Source organism: Macaca mulatta, chromosome 20 (assembly GCF_049350105.2).
Source record: "Macaca mulatta isolate MMU2019108-1 chromosome 20, T2T-MMU8v2.0, whole genome shotgun sequence".
In the NCBI taxonomy this organism is placed as follows: Eukaryota; Metazoa; Chordata; class Mammalia; order Primates; family Cercopithecidae; genus Macaca; species Macaca mulatta.
The window spans coordinates 16204934-16225024 of record NC_133425.1 but is presented as its reverse complement, the minus strand read 5'-3'; the positions used below and the strand labels follow the sequence as shown (position 1 = coordinate 16225024).

At 44.9% G+C, this 20091-nt stretch overlaps 1 protein-coding gene and 2 long non-coding RNA genes across 4 annotated transcripts in view; 1 reads left to right on the top strand and 2 right to left on the bottom strand.

Moving 5' to 3' along the window:
- BMERB1 (bMERB domain containing 1) overlaps positions 1-20091 on the bottom strand; it is a 169196-nt gene that overhangs the window by 128270 nt on the left and 20835 nt on the right.
- LOC144338369 (uncharacterized) overlaps positions 4053-20091 on the bottom strand; it is a 28898-nt gene continuing 12859 nt past the window's right edge. The window contains exons 2-3 of one of the 2 annotated variants that reach the window (XR_013412397.1): positions 11058-11181; positions 5060-5620 (exon numbers count right to left, since the gene is read on the bottom strand). This is a non-coding gene — a long non-coding RNA (uncharacterized LOC144338369). Of the gene's footprint in view, positions 5624-11057; positions 11182-20091 lie in introns of both variants that reach the window. The other variant, XR_013412396.1, reaches the window with a different exon arrangement.
- On the top strand, positions 12951-16801 carry LOC144338362 (uncharacterized). The gene is made up of 3 exons (XR_013412387.1): positions 12951-13576; positions 14254-16018; positions 16348-16801. It is a non-coding gene; the product is annotated as an uncharacterized LOC144338362 (long non-coding RNA).

The window sequence follows — 20091 nt, the reverse complement described above, 5'->3', positions numbered from 1 at the left end:
AAAAAAAAAAAAAAAAAAAAAAGGCAGGACATCCAGTTAACTTTGAATTTCATACAAAAAGCAATTTTTGTGTAGGATAAATATGTCCCAAATATTGCATGGGATATGCTTATACTAAAAAAATCGTATATGTTGTTTATCTGACATTCAAAGCTAACTAGGCACCTGTTTGGGGGAGTTTTTTGTTTATTGTTGTTGTTGTTGTTTTTGGTGAGACAGGGTCTTCCTCTGTCACCCAGGCTGGAGTGCAGTGGCGCAATCACAGCTCACTATAGCCTCAACCTCCTGGGCTCAGGTGATCCTCCTGCCTCAACCTCCCGAGTAGCTGGGACTACAGGTGCACACAACCACACCTGGCTAATTTTTGTGTTTTGTTTTGGTTTTTTGTAAAAATTGGGTTTGCCGTGTTGCCCAGGCTGGTCTCAAACTCCTGGGCTCAAGCAATCCACCTGCCTTGTATTCCCAAAGTGCTGGGATTACAGGCATAAGCCACCACATCCGGCCACATCTTGTATTTTTACTGGCGGCCCTAACTGGATTTTTTCTGTCTGAGCACTTGCCACAGGTTAAAATTATATTTTTCTTTGTGTGATTAATTCTATGAGGACAATGGCTAGGTTGGTTTTGCCCATTTTGTTCCTGGCTCTTAGCACTGTGCTTTGGCCAGAGATCACATAGAATGAATTCTGAGAGGTGAATGGAGGACGTGTGAGAAGGAAGCAGGGAAGAAAGAAGAAAGGAAAGAAGGTTAGGTAAGATGGGAACCAACGCAGGGTATGTTTTATTGATAATGAATTGCTTTTTGGTCCCAGAAAGCACCACACTGCTTCGTACTTGCGTGACTTTGCCTATTCCTTTCACCTGGTGAACTGAGCCCAGGGGTCACTCCTGCCAGAGAGTGATTTGGCTCCTCCCAGAGCAAAATGTCTAACTGTCCCCTTGAATTGTGCTTCTCTCTGTTCCCAGGCTGGGTCAGAAGCCTCAAAGGCCCCGATGCACCTAGCTTTTTTTTTTTTTTTTTTTTTTTTTGAGACAGAGTCTTGCTCTATATCCCAGGCTGGAGTGCACTGGCGCAATCTTGGCTCACTGCAACCTCCGCATCCTAGGTTCAAGTGATCCTCCTGCCTCAGCCTCCCGAGTAGCTGGGACTACCAGCATGTGCCACCACTCCTGTTTAATTTTTCTTAGTTTTAGTAGAGATGGGGCTTCACCATGTTGGCCAGGCTGGTCTCAAACTCCTGACCTCAGGTGATCTGCCCATCTTGGCCTCCCAAAGTGCTGGGATTACAGGCGTGAGCCACTGCGCCCAGCCTGCATCCAGCTTTTTTCCTCTGATAAAGCCCTTAGCATATTACATAATAATCTGCTACTGTGTCTGTCTCCTTTACCAGCCCACGAATTCCTTGAGGGGAGGCACAATGTCTCATCCATTTTGGGAACCCTGTAACTAGGCAGAACTAATTAATGTTCAGTCAATATGCGTGGATGTGTTGAGCTGTGAAGTTGACTGCCTGGTGTCAACGTAGCCTGCAAGTAACAACCTCTGCTTTTGCCCTTGGCCACCTTCAGACTGGTCTTGGCACATCATCACATCAAACACAAATGAATTTAAAAAATTAAAAAATGAAATAAACAGATCCTGCTCCAATAATGAGTAATGTCTTACTTTTTATTAAACGATTTGTTGGGAGATGACGAAGAGGGTGATTTTGCTCATCCCAGAGCAAAATGTCTAAATGTCCCCTTGAAGTGTGCATCTGTTCTGTATATATCCACCGTGACACTCTCTCCCATGAGTCTCCTCTGTATTTTTCCTCTGACCCTTCTCTAGCCAAGATAGTTCCAGAGTCCCTACCTACATACCCAATTCCCATACCTTTAGTTTGGAAATTGTATTTCTTAGGTGGGGTCATTTAGTCCTCATAGTATTTCTCTAATTTGAATCTCACCCACCCTCTCACTCAGAGAATCTTCAACCTACTCCAATAATTCTTGAGTTAACTTCCTTAGAAGTTGGAGAAGGGAAGGGGAATTTTAAATCAATAATTAAGGCTTCCTGTCACACCAGAAGATGGTTCTTTCCTTCCAACAGTAGAATTGGCACTAAAGTAGAAAACCATGCTGAATCAGTGAGGAGAATGTGAGATTTCTGAGATCAAGACCAGGATGACTGAGGAATGAGGTGTGGCAAGAAGAAGACCAATTAAAGGAAAAGAGAGTTTAGAAGAGAAGAAACTGACTCTGGGCTGACAAAATTCCAAAGACCAGAAGTTCAGATGTTTAAAACGGGCTCTTAAACACCTTCCCTATACCTAAAAATGACAGTGCCTCTTCCCTCAGGATGTTTCCTGTTAGGGCTACTGTGATTTCTTTTCCCTATCAAGACCACTATGGTACACTTGAGTATGATAACACCTTAGTGCCGGGCGCGGTGGCTCAAGCCTGTAATCCCAGCACTTTGGGAGGCCGAGACGGGCGGATCACGAGGTCAGGAGATCGAGACCATCCTGGCTAACACGGTGAAACCCCATCTCTACTAAAAAATACAAAAAACTAGCCGGCGAGGTGGCGGGCGCCTGTAGTCCCAGCTACTCAGGAGGCTGAGGCAGGAGAATGGCGTAAACCCGGGAGGCGGAGCTTGCAGTGAGCTGAGATCCGGCCACTGCACTCCAGCCTGGGCGACAGAGAAAGACTCCGTCTCAAAAAAAAAAAAAAAAAAACACCTTAGAATGGAGTGGACAGGAGGCCACAAGGTAAAGAATCTGGAGAGGTTCCAAGGGATGGTTCTGAAAACACCCTGTAATTTACACACTGTAAGTTACAATACCCACACTGTAAAGGTTCTGTAATTCATTCTACAATTCCCTTCTACTTTTGTTATTGGGCACATATATGTTTATAATTGTTGTTTTGATGTTTTTATCACTGTAAAATGTACCTCTTTGTCTCTAGTAACATTTTTTTTGTCTTTTTTTTTTTTTTTTTTTGAGATGGAGTCTCGCTCTGTCGCCCAGGCTGGAGTGCAGTGGCGCGATCTCGGCTCACTGCAAGCTCCGCCTCCCGGGTTCACGCCATTCTCCTGCCTCAGCCTCCCGAGTAGCTGGGACTACAGGCGCCCACAACCGCGCCCGGCTAATTTTTTGTATTTTTAGTAGAGACGGGGTTTCACCGTGGTCTCGATCTCCTGACCTCGTGATCCGCCCGCCTCGGCCTCCCAAAGTGCTGGGATTACAGGCGTGAGCCACCGCGCCCGGCCATTTTTTTGTCTTAAAGTCTCTTCTGTCTGCTATTAATACAGCCACTCCTGCTCTCTTACGTTTGCAGGCTACACATTTTTCCATCTCTTTCTCTTCAACCTGTTTGTGTCTTTGAATCTGAAGTATGTCTCTTATAGACAACATATAGTTGGATCCTGGTGTTTTTTTTTTTTAATCCAGTCTGACAATCTTTGCCTGTTGATTGGAGTATTTAACCCATTTGCATTTATGTAATTATTGATGTGGTTGGATTTACACCTGACATTTTGCTATTTGTTTTTTATATCCCTCGTGTCTTTTTTGTTACTCTGTTCCTTTTTAATTGTTTTCTTTTATGTTATTTTCCAGTGTGCCATTTTAATTCCTTTGTTTGTGCGTGTGTGTTGTTTGTTTGTTTTTTGAGAGAGAGTCTCACACTGTTACCTGGGCTGGAGAGCAGTGGCGTGATCTCGGCTCACTGCAACCTCCACTTCCCAGGTTCAAGCGATTCTCCTTGCCTCAGCCCCCAGAGTAGCTGGGATTACAGGTACCGGCCACCATGCCTGGCTAATTTTTTTTGTATTTTTAGTAGACATAGGGTTTCACTGTGCTAGCCAGGCTGGTCTCAAACTCCTGACCTTGTGATCCACCCGCTTCAGCCTCCCAAAGTACTGGGATTATAGGCATGAGCCACCGCATCCAGTCTCGTTTGTGGGTTTTTTTTTTTTTTTTTTTTTTACTGTATTACTTTGAGATGTTTCCTTAGTAGTTGTTCTGAGGTTTCCTTCAACTTTTAATTCTCATAAACTTCTACAATTTTTTTTTTTTTGACACAGCGTCTCACTTTGTTGCCCAGGCTGGAGTGCAGTGGTGCCAACACAGCTCACTGCAGTCTTGACCTTCTGGGCTCAAACAATCCTCCAGCATCAGCCCCCCAAGTAGCTGGAACTACAGGTGTGCACCACCACACTTAGCTAATTTTTTGTATGGTCTGTAGAGATGAGGTTTCACCATGTTGCCCAGGCTGGTCTCAAACTCCTGAGCTCAAGTGGTTCACCCACCTCAGCCTCCCAAAGTGCTGGGATTACAGGTATGAACCACTATACTTAGCTACAATTTTGTATTACTGAATCCAGTCACTTATTTTATAGATCAATTGTTTTATTCAACAAAGACTCAGCAAACCTCTATATGTGTCAAGACACTGTGGTAGATGCTGGAAATTCAAAGATGAACAGTTCGTGGTTTCTGCCCTCAAAAGAATGAAGTGACCCAGATGTGAAAGTCAGCCATTGTAATACAGTGTGTGCTATTTACAGAGAATGCGTGAAGTAATATGCTGCATTCACAAGAGCCAAGAGAAGAGGCATCAGTTCAACCTGTAGGTGTCATGAAAGTCTTCTGAAAAGGTAAGAAGTCTGGTATGGTTAGGCTTTGTGTCCCCACCCAAATCTCATTTTGAATTGTAATCCCCAGGTGTTGAGGGAGAGACCTGGTGGGAAGTGATTGGATCATGGGGGTGGTTTTCCCTATGCTATTCTTGTGACAGTGAGTGAATTCTCAAGAGATCTAATGGTTAAATAAGGCAGTTTTCCCTGTTTTGCTCATTCTTTCTCTTCTGCTGCCCTGTGAAAAAGGATATGTTTGCTTTCCCTTCCACCATGATTGTAAGTTTCTTGAGGCCTCCCCAGCCATGCGGAACGGTGAGCCAATTAAACCTCTTTCCTTTATCAATTACCCAGTCTTGGGTATTTCTTGATAGCAGTGTGAGAATGGACTAATACAAAGTCCAAGCTATTTCTTGAAGAATGAGTAGAAGTCAGATGGTCAGAGAAGGGACCAGGTATTCCAGGAGGAAACAACCTGAACCAACATCTGGAGGCTTAGCAAACTGTGAGCATTGAAGGAGATGAAAGGAGGTGAGAACAGCTGAATCAAAGGTCCTGGCTGGGCACGTGGAGGGAGAAGAAGCTACAAACACAGACTGCTGCATGGTTAGCTGGGAGTTTTAGCTTCATCCTGAAGGCAATGGTGAGTTCCTGATGGACTTAAGCAGAGGTCATATTCGCATTGTAGGAACTGACTCTGTCAATTATTTAGAAGATCCATGAGACCAGATACAACTGGAGGCAAGAGTTAGATGTGCAAAAAGGTTAAGAAGCTTGTCAAAGGTCAACCAGTTAGCTGGGAGGTGAACGAGCACTAGAACCAAAGTATTCTAACTCCTACTCTTCTGCTTTTCCACCGTATCATTGGAATTACGATGTTTTCTTTCTTCCTCAAGAAGTTTTAATTTAGCCTCAAATATGCACCCCGTAAAGTGAATTCAGATTTGCATATCTTCCACATTCTAAACCTAGTTGAAAGCTTTTAACTCAGCAATTCTACTTTTAAGAATTTATATAGAGGAGCCTGGGCACAGTGCCTCACGCCTACAATCCCGGCATTTTGGGAGGCCAAGGTGGGTGGATAACTTGAGGTCAGGAGTTCAAGACCAGCCTGGCCAACATGGTGAAACCCCATCTCTACTAAAAATACAAAAACTAGCCAGACATAGTGGCACGTGACTGTAAGCCTAGCTACTCGGGAGGCTGAGGCACAAGAATTGCTTGAACCCAGGAGGTGGAGGTTGTAGCGAGCCAAGATTGCACCACTGCCCTCAAACCTGGGCGACAGAGTGAGATTCCGTATCAAAAAAGAAAAAGTGAATTTATAGTGATACACAGTATGAATGAAAAAAAGACTATGATTAGTACATATATCATCCAATTTATTTTTTAAAATCCATGTGTTAACATATGTCCAACAAAACACTGAGAAGATACACATCAAACTTGTGATGGATGACAAGTTAAGGGTGGGAAATTTTATTCCTAAAGTAGAAAGTACTTTCTACTTTCTACACTTTTGTATTGTTTGAATTTTTATAATGAGCATCTGTTACTTTAAAAAGATCTTTTAAAGCGTACTGACAGTATCTATGCGGCCCCTGCAATGAATACCACCAAATTACTTCGCTCCCTCAAATGTCAGCCGCCTGAAAAGAAAGGAAAATGTCAACTTGATAAGCCAGAAATTGTCATTAGGAATAGTCAAACATTAACGACAGACCTTTCAAAGAACACAGTGGCAAGTCAGGCCAAGGTTTCCTGGCTTCAGAGTACAGGTTAAATGTCTTGATACTGAAGACTGTTTTAAAGCTGCACTCCTTGAAAGAAAGCTGTTTCCTGTCTTAATATATAGTTAACATGGCTGGGCACCGTGGCTCATGTGGGTAATCCCAGTACATTTGGAGGCCGAGGTGGGTGGATCTCCTGAGGTTGGGAGTTTGAGACCAGCCTGACCAACATGGAGAAACCCTGTCTCTACTAAAAAAGTACAAAATTAGCCAGGCGTGGTGGCGCATGTCTGTAATCCCATCTACTTGGGAGGCTGAGGCAGGAGAATCGCTTGAACCTGGGAGGTGGAGGTTGTGGTGAGCCAAGATTGCACCATTGCACTCCATCCTAGGCAACAAGAGTGAAACTTCATCTCAAAAAAAAAAAAAAAAAAAAAATATATATATATATATATGTATATATATATATATGTGTGTATATATATATATATATGTAGAGAGAGAGAGAGAGTTAGCATTAGCATTGCTTTGTTGATTTGGTAATTATGCATCCAATACACCAGCTTACTCTATACAGATATTTTTCTCCAAGTGGGTCATGTTCTTGTACCATAAGTCTTCAGTATCTGGCTTTTAACGCTACAGACGAGGAGATACCAGTCCTATTGCTTACCACTGACCAGCAAATGCCTTCTCAAACCTTGCACTCTCCATAAAATAAGGTAGTGGTAAGGTAAAAAAAAAAAAAAAAAAAAAAAAAGAAGAAAAAAAAAAAGAACCACACCACCTTTTTGCCCAGGACCAGTGGTCCCCTATGCAAGACTTTTCAGTGCTGCCGGGCGTGGTGGCTCACGCCTGTAATCGCAGCACTTTGAGAGGCGGAGGCGGGTGGATCACCAGGTCAGGAGATTGAGACCATCCTGGCTAACATGGTGAAACCCCGTCTCTACTAAAAATACAAAAACATTAGCCAGGCGTGGTGGCGGGCGCCTGTAGTCCCAGCTACCCGGGAGGCTGAGGCAGGAGAATGGCGTGAACCCGGGAGGCGGAGCTTGCAGTGAGCCAAGATGGCGTCGCTGCACTCCAGCCTGGGTGTCAGAATGAAACTCCGTCTCAAAAATAAATAAACAAATAAAATTTTAAAAAGACTTTTCGGTGCTAAAAATAGGACCATTCCAGGCAAACCAGGATGTCTGACCACACTAGTAGTGGCCACCGTTGGGTATGATATTTTCTTTTTTTGAGACAGAGTCTATTTGTTGCCCAGGCTTGGGTGCAGCTGGGCCATCTCAGCTCACTGCAACCTCTGCCTCCTGGGGTCAAGTGATTCTCCTGCCTCAGCCTCCTGAGTAGCTGGGATTATAGGTGCCCACCACCACGCCTGGCTAATGTTTGTATCTTCAGTAGAGACGGGGTTTTGCCGTGTTGGCCAGGCTGGTCTCAAACTCCTGAACTCAGGTGATCCACCTGCCCCTGCCTTCCGAAGTGCTGGGATTATAGGCATGAGCCACTACGCATGGCCTCAGATGACATCTTCGACACTTCCCCTCTTCATTTCAGCTTTCTTTGTTGCAAGAGATTGTTAATGCTACTCAGAGACACGGAGTGCGATTTCTCACAAAGTACTCATTACCTGTATAGCCAAATTCCACCAAGTGAACAGTTGCCATGTTCAAAGGAGGCCTTTCAGGCGGAACTTACTGAGCACAGATCTCCATTTTTCCTGCTCAATCTTTCAGCAATGTTCACAGCATAAATAGAACAGCAATCTCTTTTTTTTTTAAGTTTTATTTTAGACGGAGTCTCGCTCTGTCATCCAGGCTGGAGTGCAGTGGCACAATCTTGGCTCACTGCAACCTCCGCTCCTGGGTTCAAGCAATTCTCCTGCCTCAGCCTCCTGAGTAGCTACAACTAAAGGCATGTGCCATCATGCCGGTTAATTTTTATATTTTTAGTAGAGACGGGGTTTCACCATGTTGGCCAGGCTGGTCTCGAACTCCTGATCTCAAGTGATCCACTTGCCTTGGCCTCCCAAAGTGCTGGGATTACAGGCATGAGCCACCATGCCCGGCCCTAATGACTGCATTTTAATCGCCTCTGTGTTCCCATCGCACTTGGCTCAGGCATTTGCCACAGGCTGGTCTATGCTGTGATCTCTTTGAAATTCTCTCCCCAGTGGATGGGGGGAGAGGAAGCAACTCTGTGTTCCTTCAAGGAAGCAGCCCTGCCTCGGTTTCCTTCCCTTCCAAGTCACCTAGCAGAGCCATCTGCACAAAAGGAATGAAAACGTGTGTTTGCTGAATCACATTAGATTTTCTGTTACATCCTATTCTCGTGACTGTAGCTCCAGATTTTGCAAGCTACATCTAATTTGTCCAACATTATTTTCTCTTAATCTTCCACTTCTCCCCAGCTCTGTGCTGTGTACAGTTCTGTCTGAAGTCTTCCTCCATTCAAATTCTAAAAGGAAAAAAACTCCCTCTGATATCCATAGGGAGGGAGGTGCTCCCCTAGACAGCAGAGATGTGTGAGAAAAGAGACCAGATCCCAAAGTACCATTTGTCTCTCCTTGAGAAGCATGATTCAGAACGGGAAGAAGAGGAGGAGGAGAGGAAGGAAAGGGGAAGGGAGGAAGGGACGTCTGAAGGATGTTCTCAGTGGTTATCAGAGGTTGGCGGCATTCTGTTAGTTTGCTTTATTTTATTTTATTTTTTTTGAGACAGAGTTAGCTCTGTCACCCAAGCTGGAGTACAGTGGCGAAATCTCGACTCACTGCAACCTCTACCTCCCAGGTTCAAGCGATTCTTCAGCCTCAGCCTCCCGTGTAGCTGGATGTACAGGCACATGCCACCACACTCAGCTAATTTTTTTGTATTTTTAAATATTTTTTAGTAGAGACAGAGTTTCACCACGTTGGCCAGGCTGGTCTTGACCTCCTAACCTCAAGTGATCTGCCTGCCTCAGCCTCCCAAAATGCTGGGATTACAGGTGAGCCACCTCGCCCAGCCGGTTAGTTTTAGAGACAGGGTCTCACTCTATTGCCCAGGCTGGAGTGCAGTGGCACAATCTTGGCTCACTGCAGCCTCGTACTCCTGGAGTCAAGTGATCCTCCTGCCTCGGCCTCCCAAGTAGCTAATAATAGAATTAGAGGCACACCACCATGCCCAAGTAATTATTATTATTTTTATTTTTGTAGAGACAGGGTCTTGCTGTGTTAGCCAAGCTGGTCTTGAAATCCTGGGCTCAAGTTCCTGCCTTCTGCCTCAGATTACAGGTGTGAGACACTACCTCGCTGCGGCATTCTTTTAAATGACATTTGCTCTCTTTTATAACTTTTGGTATTTTTTTACTTTTAAAATTTCGAGCATTAACACTGTTTTATTATCAGAATAAAAGCAACGGTGTTTGGGGTTTTTTGTTGTTGTTGTTGTTGTTGTTTTTGAGACGGAATCTCATCCTGTTGCCCAGGTAGTTGTGTAGTGGTGCAATCTCAGCTCGCTGCAACCTCCACCTCCTGGGTTCAAGTGATTCTCCTGCCCCAGCCTCCCGAGCAGCTGGGATTACAGGCACCTGCCACCACGCCCAGCTATTTGTTGTTGTTATTTTTGTTAGAGAAGGAACAGCGATTTCATTCCTTAGTGGTCATCTCTGGGATCTGTTCTGCAAGCATCCATTGTTCTCTCTCTCACGATAGCACCTCCAATGTCTTGCCATGGGAGAATACACCTCACCCATGAAATGCTGTCTTAGGGAACTGGCATTCAAGATGCCCTCCTTCCTAGCCAAGGGTTGGTTCTTGATCCTAGCTGGGCTGATACACTTAGGCTAAGTTCTCGCGGTGTTTGGCATTGACCTTAGGTTAGCTTCTCCCAACCACCGACCTTAGGTTAGCTTCTCCCAACCACCGTTGTCCTGAGACTGGAGAGGCTCCCTTGCCTGTGAGTAGCAGCTGCAAAGCTTGCAGGAGGCCTTAAGACACAAGGAAGGTTGGTACGAGTCAGCGTTTCTTCTAAAAGTGCTTATTTTAGGAGTTTGCACACGCAGGAGATGGGATGGATGATTTGCCAGCAACAGAAACGGACTCTGGTTAACGCAGAGATCTTCTCTGTGTTCTCTCCCAGGTACTTGAATCTTGGGCACAGTGGCTCAGAGATGCAAAAGAGGGAGACTGATTCAGTCAGACAACAGTGCCCTGAATTTTCTGCCATCTGGAACTTCCTAGTCGCCAAGGTTCCTCTTCTCTCCAAGGTCTGGCTGTTTAGCCCTCCCTGCCTCCCTCCCTCCCTGCCTCCCTCTCTCCTTCCTTCCCTCCCTCCCTTCCTTCCTTCCTTCCTTTTTTTTTTTTTTTCCCCAGGGTCTTACTCTGTCTCCCAGACTGGAGTGCGGTGGCCCAATCATGGCTCATTGTAACCTCATACTCCTGGGTTCAAGCGATCCTCCTGCCTCAGCCTCTCAAGTAGCCAAGACTACAGGTGCACGCCCCATGACTGGATCATTTTTAGAACTGTTTTGTAGAGGTGGGATCTCCCTGTGTTGCCCAGGCTGGTGTCAAACTCTTACCTCTTGCAATCCTCCCGCCTCAGCCTCCCAAAGTGCTAGGATTTCAGGCGTAAGCCACTGTGCCTAGAGCTATTTTTTTGTTTTAAATTCTGGAAGGATTTCCAGATACATTCCTTTTCCTTAAGTTCCTGTACTTTGCAAACTTATTTTTTTGTTTTGTTTTGTTTTTTTGAGACGGAGTCTCGCGCTGTCTCCCAGGCTGGAGTGCAGTGGCGCAATCTCGGCTCACTGCAAGCTCTGCCTCCCAGGTTCACGCCATTCTCCTGCCTCAGCCTCCGGAGTAGCTGGGACTACAGGCGCCCGCCACCACGCCCGGCTAATTTTTTTTGTATTTTTAGTAGAGACGGGGTTTTACCATGGTCTCGATCTCCTGACCTTGTGATCTGCCCACCTCGGCCTTCCAAAGTGCTGGGATTACAGGTGTGAGCCACCACGCCCAGCCGCAAACTTATTTAAATAAGTTTACTTACTGTGGATCACAGTAAGAAATACTCAAGACAGCCAGAAGCAGTGGCATATGCCTCTAATCCCAGCACTTTGGGAGACTGAGGCAGGAGGATCATTTGAGCCTAGGAGTCCAAGACCAGTCTGGACAATAAAGCAAGACTCTGTCTCTATGAAAAAAAAAAGAATTAGTTAGCTGGGTGTGGTGGCACCCACCTGTAGTCCCAGCTTCTCAGGAGACTGAGGTGGGAGAATCACTTAAGCCCAGGAATTCAAGGCTTCAGTGAGCCACGATTGTACCACTGCACTCTGGCCTGGGCAACAGCGTGAGCTCCTGTCTCAAAAAAAAGAAAAAAAAAAAAAAAAAAAGAAATACTAAGAGTGACCCAGCATGTACATACACACATAGGCATAAGTAAAACAAAAGTTGGATAAAATAGGCTGGGCATGGTGGCTCACGCCTGTAATCACAGCACTTTGGGAGGCTGATATGGGTGGATCACTTGAGGTGAGGAGTTCGAGAACAGCTTGGTCAATACAGCGAAACCCCATCTCTACTAAAAATACAAAACTTAGCTGGGCATAGTGGCGTGCGCCTGTGGTCCCAGCTACTCGGGAGGCTGAGACAGGAGAATCATTTGAACATGGGAGGTAGGGACTGCCGTGAGCTGAGATCACACCACTGTACGCCAGCCTGGGTAAGACTCGCACCAGAGAGTGAGACTCTGTCTCAGAAAACAAACCAAACAAACAAAAGGTTGCATGAAATAAGACTTACCTTTAGCAGCACAGACACAGCTTTCTATTTCCTATTTCCTTCTATTTCATTTTTTTAAAATTCTGGTTACACCCTCTTAGCTAATTTAAAGTTTCATGCATGAAGCTTTAAATCTCACACTTGGAAAACCTCTGAGTTTTCCAAAGTTCATTGCTGTTGCTTGCAATAATCCTGTCTCTTGTGTGTGAAAGCCTCAAAATGATCATCGATAAATAGAACGTGGAACCTCAAAAACTTTTTCTTTTGGGCAATGCACTCTATCCAGCAGCAGGACAAGCTCTGGCAGCAAAAAGCCACAAATGGTGGTTGGGAAGAGCCAAGCATAACATCGAAGTCAAGCAGCCAGAACTTTCTCCTCCCATAGCAACCAAAAAGCCAGCTGTGGCCGGGCGTGGTGGCTCATGCCTGTAATCCCAGCACTTTGGGAGGCTGAGGCAGATGGATCCCTTGAACCCAGGAGTTCGAGATCAGCCTCAACAACATGGTGAAACGCCATCTCTACTAAAAATACAACAATTCACCAGGCATGGTGGCTTGTGCCTGTAATCCTCGCTACTCGGGAGGCTCAGGCAGGAGGATTGCTTGAGCCCAGGAGGTGGAGGTTGCGGTGAGCCAAGATCACGCCACTGCACTCCAGCCTGGACAACAGAGCAACATTCTGTTTTTTTTTTTGTTTTTTTTTTAAAGCCAGCTGTGATGTGACTAACTTTTACATGTCTGTCATTTGTCTAGGCTAGGGATCCATGAGCTTTCAGACCAAACCCAGACCAATGCCAGTTGCTGTATGGCCCTTGAGGTAAGAATGACCTCTACATTTTCTTTTTTTTTTTGGAGACAACCTCTACATTTTCAAATGGCTGTGGGAAAACATCAAAAGAATAATAAAATTTTATGACATGGGAAAGTTATATAAAATTCAAATTTCAGTGCTCACCAATCAAGTTGAAATGAAACATAGCCACATCCATTCATTTAGGTACCTGTCTATGGCAGCTTTCGGCTATAGCTTTGGAGTACGGTGATAGAGTTGAGTGGTTGCAACAGAGGCCATATGACCTGCACACTCTAAAATAGTATCTAGCCTTGTACAGAAAAAGTTTATCAGGGTTGGGTGTGATGACACACACCTGTAATGCCAGCACTTTGGGAGGCCAAGCCAGGAAGATCACTTGAGGCCAGGAGTTCAAGACCAGCCTAGGCAACATAGTGAGACTCCATCTCTACCAAAAAAAAAAAAAAAAAATTTAAAGAAAACAACAAAAAAGAAAAATTTGCCCATCTCTGGTCTAAATACTAGATGGAGATTAAAAATAAAGTAGGCCGGGCACAGTGGTTCACGTCTGTAATCCCAGCACTTTGGGAGGCCGAGGCGGGTAGATCATCTGAGGTCAGGAGTTCGAAACCAGCCTGGCCAATATGGCGACAATATGGTGAAACCCCGTCTCTACTAAAAATACAAAAAATTAGCCAGGCGTGGTGGTGGGCGCCTGTAATCCTAGCTACTCAGGAGGCTGAGGCAGGAGAATTGCTTGAACCTGAGAGGTAGAGGTTGCAGTTAGCCGATATCGCGCCATTGCACTCCAGCCTGGGTGACAGAGCGAGACTCTGTCTCAAAAAAATAAAAATAAAGTTAAAGCTTGGTCCCTGTTCTAAAGGAGCTTATAATCCAAATGGGTGAAATAGTCCCAAAGCAGCTGACACAAATCAAGGACAGCTAAGCATTCGACTCTATGGGATGGAGAGGTTGTGTTAGAAAGCCAGAGATGGGAGAAATCCTTCAAAAGAAGAGGTGAGGTGGAAGGCGTGAGGGCTTCTGGAAGAGCTGAGGCTGGAATCTTTGTTGATTCCTGAATTTCTACATGAAAGGGGCTCAGAAACAGTAATTCGAATGGGGATTTTCATTTCCCTTTACATAAGAGGATTGATGGAATCAACTGTGCATATCAAATAAGGAAGTGGGGAAGATGGAGACAAATGGAACTGCCACAAAGAGAATATAGTATCCAGGTCAGATGTGGTGGCTCACTGCTGTAATCCCTGGACTTTGGGAGGTTGATGCAGGAGGATCATTTGATCCCAGGAGTTTGAGACTAGCCGTTTGAGACCAACATGGTGAGACCCCGTCTCTATCAAAAATACAAAAAAAATGTAGCTGGGCATGGTGGAGCATGCCTGCAGTCCCAGCTACCTGGGAGGCTGAGGTGGGAGAATGCTTGAGCTCAGGAGGTCAAGGCTTCAGTGACCTGTGATTGCACCACCGCACTCCAACCTAGGTGACAGAGCAATACACTGTCTCAAAAAGAAAAAAAAAAAAGTAGTATCCAGTTTAAGCAGAAAGGAAGAAAAAAGGAAGACAGAACAGCACAAAGCAGGGAATGATGACAATGACAGCACCAATAATAATAGCAGCTAACATCTATCAGGTCCTTCTCACATGCTGGGCACTGTGATCAAAGCCCTGCATACATCATCGTGTTGAATGGTCTCCATTAAGTGTTGCAAGGTAGCTACACATTATCCCATTTTACAGATGAGTACATGAGGGCACTGTGTACAAAGAAGAGGAGGTCAGTCTAACAGGATCAGGGATGTATTTTAGAGCATGCAGGAAATAAGGTTAGGGTGGGAGAGAGGAAAGATGCCGATTACGGAAGATGGGGAAGTCCAGGCAGTGTCTTTATTCCAATTAAAAAGTAAAAACAAGCCAGGCATGGTGGCACACCTGTAAGAGGTACTCAGGAGGCTGAGGCAGGAGGATTGCTTGAGTCGAGTTCAAAGCTGCAGTGAGCTATGACTGCACCATTGCACTCCGGCCTGCACAACCTTGTATCAAAAAAAGTAAAAATAGGATAATACAGTAGAAGAGTTTGGGATTGGCATCAGAGGCAATAGGAAGTTTTTGAGCCAGAGAAACATGGGCTGAAATAAGAGTTATTAAAATACTGGTCAACAGAGCTGAAGGCAGGAGGCACATCCTATATAGGTTTCATGGGAGTGTCACGCTATGCATTAGCCTATTAAAGATTCCAACAACCAAGAAACCTACATCACTCAATTTCACCCAGCAATTTCCAAACTTGTTGACCACACAGTCACGCCTCTTTTTCTTAGAAAACCTATTAACAGCTGCTATGCCTCCAAACATAGTTTAGAAAATGCTGCCTTCGAGAAAAAGCCCACAGTCATGAGAGAAATCATTTTATTTGGACAATGAGCACCCAGATGGCTGATTTTATAAATGTGGCAAAAAGGCAAATTGCTACATGGAATTTCTATCTTTAAATCCTGCCTCTGATACGTGGAGTCACCAGATCTTTATACACAGAACAGCGTATGCCAAGCTAGTAAATAATCGAACACCAAGGGGTTTAGACTCACTAGCCAACTCCAAGCAGATTTGCTTTATTTTTAGATATAGAAATGGCAGCCGAGTGAATATTGTAAATCTAGATGCCTGATTCCAGTCCCCCCAGGGGTCAAAGTAATTTCTCTTTCAAGGCCATTTCTAGAAGCTTGTTAGCTTCTTTGCCCCAAATGTCTGCCTCCCTAGAAAGCAAAGCAGTTCACCTCAGTTGCTTTGGAATCAAATACCTGGGTGGAATTTAGCAAATGCACACTGAATTCCTACTGTGTGACACACTGAATGACTACTGCTCCCTATGTTCACAGCCTCTTCTTTGAAAGGAAGATCTGTTAACCAGGCAGGTTGGTAGTCATCAGCCACAGGGTGACGTGGTAATGATCTTGACCTTAAAAATCTACATATGTACTGGTTATTTTCAGTTCACAGGGCAGCTAGCAATTGAATAACCAGCAAGTGCTCTCTAACCAGCCCTCTCTCTGTTTGAATCAAGTCAAACATCTGGTTGATGCTTTCAAAAAGTCAATAAAATTTGGCCGGGCGCGGTGGCTCACGCCTGTAATCCCAGCACTTTGGGAGGCCGAGGCGGGCGGATCACAAGGTCAGGAGATCGAGACCACGGTGAAACCCCGTCTCTACTAAAAATACAAAAAAAAATTAGCCGGGTGCGGTTGTGGGCGCCTGTAGTCCCAGCTACTCGGGAGGCTGAGGCAGGAGAATGGCGTAAACCCAGGAGGCGGAGCTTGCAGTGAGCCGAGATCGCGCCACTGCACTCCAGCCTGGGCGACAGAGCGAGACTCCGTCTCAAAAAAAAAAAAAAAAAGTAAAAAAAAAAAAAAAAAAAAAAAAGTCAATAAAATATCAGACATTTGGCATCAAGCGATAAACGAACATCTGGATACGTAATTGACCAAATTTTCAGCCATTTTTTCAGCACACCTGTAAATTCCATTTCCAGCACAGACGTTCACCGGACCAGGTTTCATTTGAAATCACTTTATGCTCTAAAGGGTCATTTTCTGAACTGTAATTCTTAAGAACAAGTAGCTTTCTTTATGCTCGAAAACTGTGGTTAATTAAGAATTCTCGCCAGGCGCGGTGGCTCACGCCTGTAATCCCAGCTCTTAGGGAGGCAGAGGCAGGAGGATAGCTTGAGCCCGGGAGTTCGAGACCTGCCTGGGCAATATAGTGAGACCCTGTTCTCCACAAAAAGGAAACAAAACAAAGCAAAACAAAAACGTGAATTCTTACTGCTTTCTTTCAGGAGAGTGCATAATGTTAAAAAAAAAAAAAAAAAAAAAAGTGGGCCTGGATGGAAAACTGTGCATTGTCTAAAGGTTACCTCTCCAGGTTATCTGAACTTGGTTTTTCACTGTCTTTGAGCTATTTTACAACTCTGTAAGTAGCAGGTAACTGACAACAGTGCAAAAATAATTCCTACACACGTCGAACTCTGTCCGGTTTCACAGAAGTCCAATCGACGTACCTTTCCCTCATGGAAAAATCAAAGTTACTTTCCTCTGCACAGTCATGTCAAATTCCTGATTTATACGTCAGTGTGTTCTTCAGATTCTTTTAAACTGGTTAATAAGACCTACCTGGTTCCCTTATTGATCGAGTTGAATACAATCTTCAACACGTGTTCATTTTTTGTATCTTTTCGAGAGTCAGGACTTTCCCTTATTCTGAAAATTATCTTTTAACGGCAACATGGGAAGGTACTAACTTTTTTTCCTGAATTTCCTCAAATATGCCTGTGACTCCTGCCCCGTGCCCCTTTAGAACTATGGGTGGATTTCTACTGCAACTGACACAGTGTCATGTAGTAGGCTGTTTCTTTGAAAAATGCATTAGCTAATGGATAATTATCTTTTCTAAATACAATTTATTGTGCTTCCTTTTCTTTTTCAGAAAAGGAACTAAATTAATGGAAAGGCTAGCCCACCAAATACAGGTTGTACATCTCTCTGCCCATGAACAATTGTTGAATAATGGTTGCAAATAATAATAGCAATAGTATCCTTTGTATTCAAAAAACCTGGCTGACCTAGGGCAACAGAATACATGGGTTAAAATGTTTTTCCGGTGGTGATGACAAGTGTACAATTTTGGATTCAATTATTTAGTTTACTGAGAGCTTTCAGGTGTTGGCAATCATGGTCTGGTAGAGAAAGTCCTTTATTAGGAAGATAGCTATTTTACCTAGCTCCTTTTAAAAAAAAAATTATTTTTGTATTATTTATTTATTTATTTATTTTGAGATGGAGTCCATTCTGTTGCCCAGGCTGGAGTTCAGTGATGTGATCTCAGCCCACTGCAACCTCTGCCTCCCAGGTTCAAGCAATTCTCCTGCCTCAGCCTCCCAAGTAGCTGGGATTACAGGCACCTGCCCCTTCGCCTGGCTAGTTTTTGTATTTTTAGAAAAGACAGGGTTTCACCATGTTGGCCAGGATGGTCTTGAACTCCGGACCTTAAGTGATCCACCTGCCTTGGCCTCCCAAAGTGCTGGGATTATAGGCGCAAGCCACATCGCCTGGCCACCTAGCTCCTTTTGAATATATAGGATAAATGGGATGGAGTTCTACTTCTGCTACTGTCAGAGGTGTTCGAACCAGAGTGACTCCATCTTGAATCAGGGCTGGGTAAAATGAGGCTGAGACTTACTGGATGTCATTCCCAGAAGGTTAAGCATTCTTAGTCACAGGATGACATATGAGGTCAGCAGGACAGGTATCACAAAATACAGGTCACAAAGAGACCCTGCTGATTAAACAAGATCCAGTAAAGAAGTCGGTCGAAACCCATCAAATCCAAAATGTCAACAAAAGTGACCTCTGGTGGCCCTCACTGCTCATTATATGCTCATTATAATGTGTTAGAATGCTAAAACGCACTCCCATCAGTGCCAAGACAGTTTACAAATGCCATGGCAACGTCCAGAAGTTACTCTACATGGTCGGAATGAGGGAGGAGCCCTCAGTTCCAGAATTGCCTGCCCCTTTCCCAGAAAACTCATGAATAATTTGCCCCTCGTTTAGCATATAATCAAGGAATAACTATAAGTACACTCAGTCAGGCAGCCCATGCAGCTGCCCTGCCTATGGAGTGGCTATTCTTTTGTTTGTTTACTTCTCGAATAAACTTGGTTCACTCTAGTTTGTGGATTCGCCCCCAGTTTTTTCTTGCATGAGGTTCAAGAACCCTCTCTTGGGTCTGAATCAGGACTCCTTTATGTAACACTACTGCTCAGCACTTCCCTCTGGGCTAAGGATTTTTAATCCATTTTAAAGGAAAGGAGAGGGCTGGATATGGTGGCTCACGCCTGTAATCCCAGCACTTTGGGAGACCCTGGCGGGCAGATCACTTGAGGCCAGGAGTTCGAGACCAGCCTGGCCAACGTGGTGAAACCCTGCCTCTACTAAAAATATAAAAATTAGCGGGGTGTGGTGATGAATGCCTGTATTCCCAGCTACCCGGGAGGCGGAGGTTGCAGTGAACCGAGATTGTGCCCCCGCACTCCAGCCTGGGCGACAGAGCGAGACTCCATCTTAAACGAAAATAAAGGAAAGGGGAGGAATGGACCAAGAATATATACATATATATATATTTTTAGAAGGAGTCTCACTCTGTCATCCAGGCTAGAGTGCAGTGGCACAATCTCAACTCACTGCAACCTCCGCCTCCCAGGTTCAAGCAATTCTCCCGCCTCAGCCTCCCAAGTAGCTGGGACTACAGGCGTGCACCAACATGCCTGGCTAATTTTGTATTTTTTTTTTTTAATAGAGATGGGGTTTCGTCATGTTGGCCAGGCTGGTCTCAAACTCCTGACCTCAAGGGATCTGCCCGCCTTGGCCTCCCAAAGTGCTGGGATTACAGGAATGAGGCCCCACGCCAGGCCCTGGACTGGTTTATGTAAATCTACTTGGAAGATTCTTATGTGTAGTCAGAGTTGGGAATCACCCAGGACTAGACTGTTCACAGCAAGAACAATTTTTATTCTATGTGCTATAGAAGTAATTGAAGCAATGAAACTTGGACTACACACACACTGTCCTCCTTACAGGGAATAAGACGTGCCTCAATCACTGGAACACCTGATTTCGTGGTACACCTGTAAACTAAGAAATTTATCTAAGACCATTAAAGAAGGAGCTATGGGCCGGGAGTGGTGGCTCATGCCTGTAATCCCAGCACTTTGGGAGGCCTAGGCGGGCGGATCACGAGGTCAGGAGATCGAGACCATCCTGGCTAACACAGTGAAACCCCGTCTCTACTAAAAATACAAAAAAAATAGCCGGGCGTGGTGGCGGACGCCTGTAGTCCCAGCTACTGGGGAGGTTGAGGCAGGAGAATGGCGTGAACCCGGGAGGCGGAGCTTGCAGTGAGCCGAGATGGCGCCACTGCACTCCAGCCTGGGTGACAGAGCGAGACTCTGTCTCAAAAATAAAGTAAAATTAAATTAAATTAAATTGGCCGGGTGCGGTGGCTCAAGCCTGTAATCCCAGCACTTTGGGAGGTCGAGACGGGCGGATCACAAGGTCAGGAGATCGAGACCATCCTGGTTAACACGGTGAAACCACGTCTCTACTAAAAA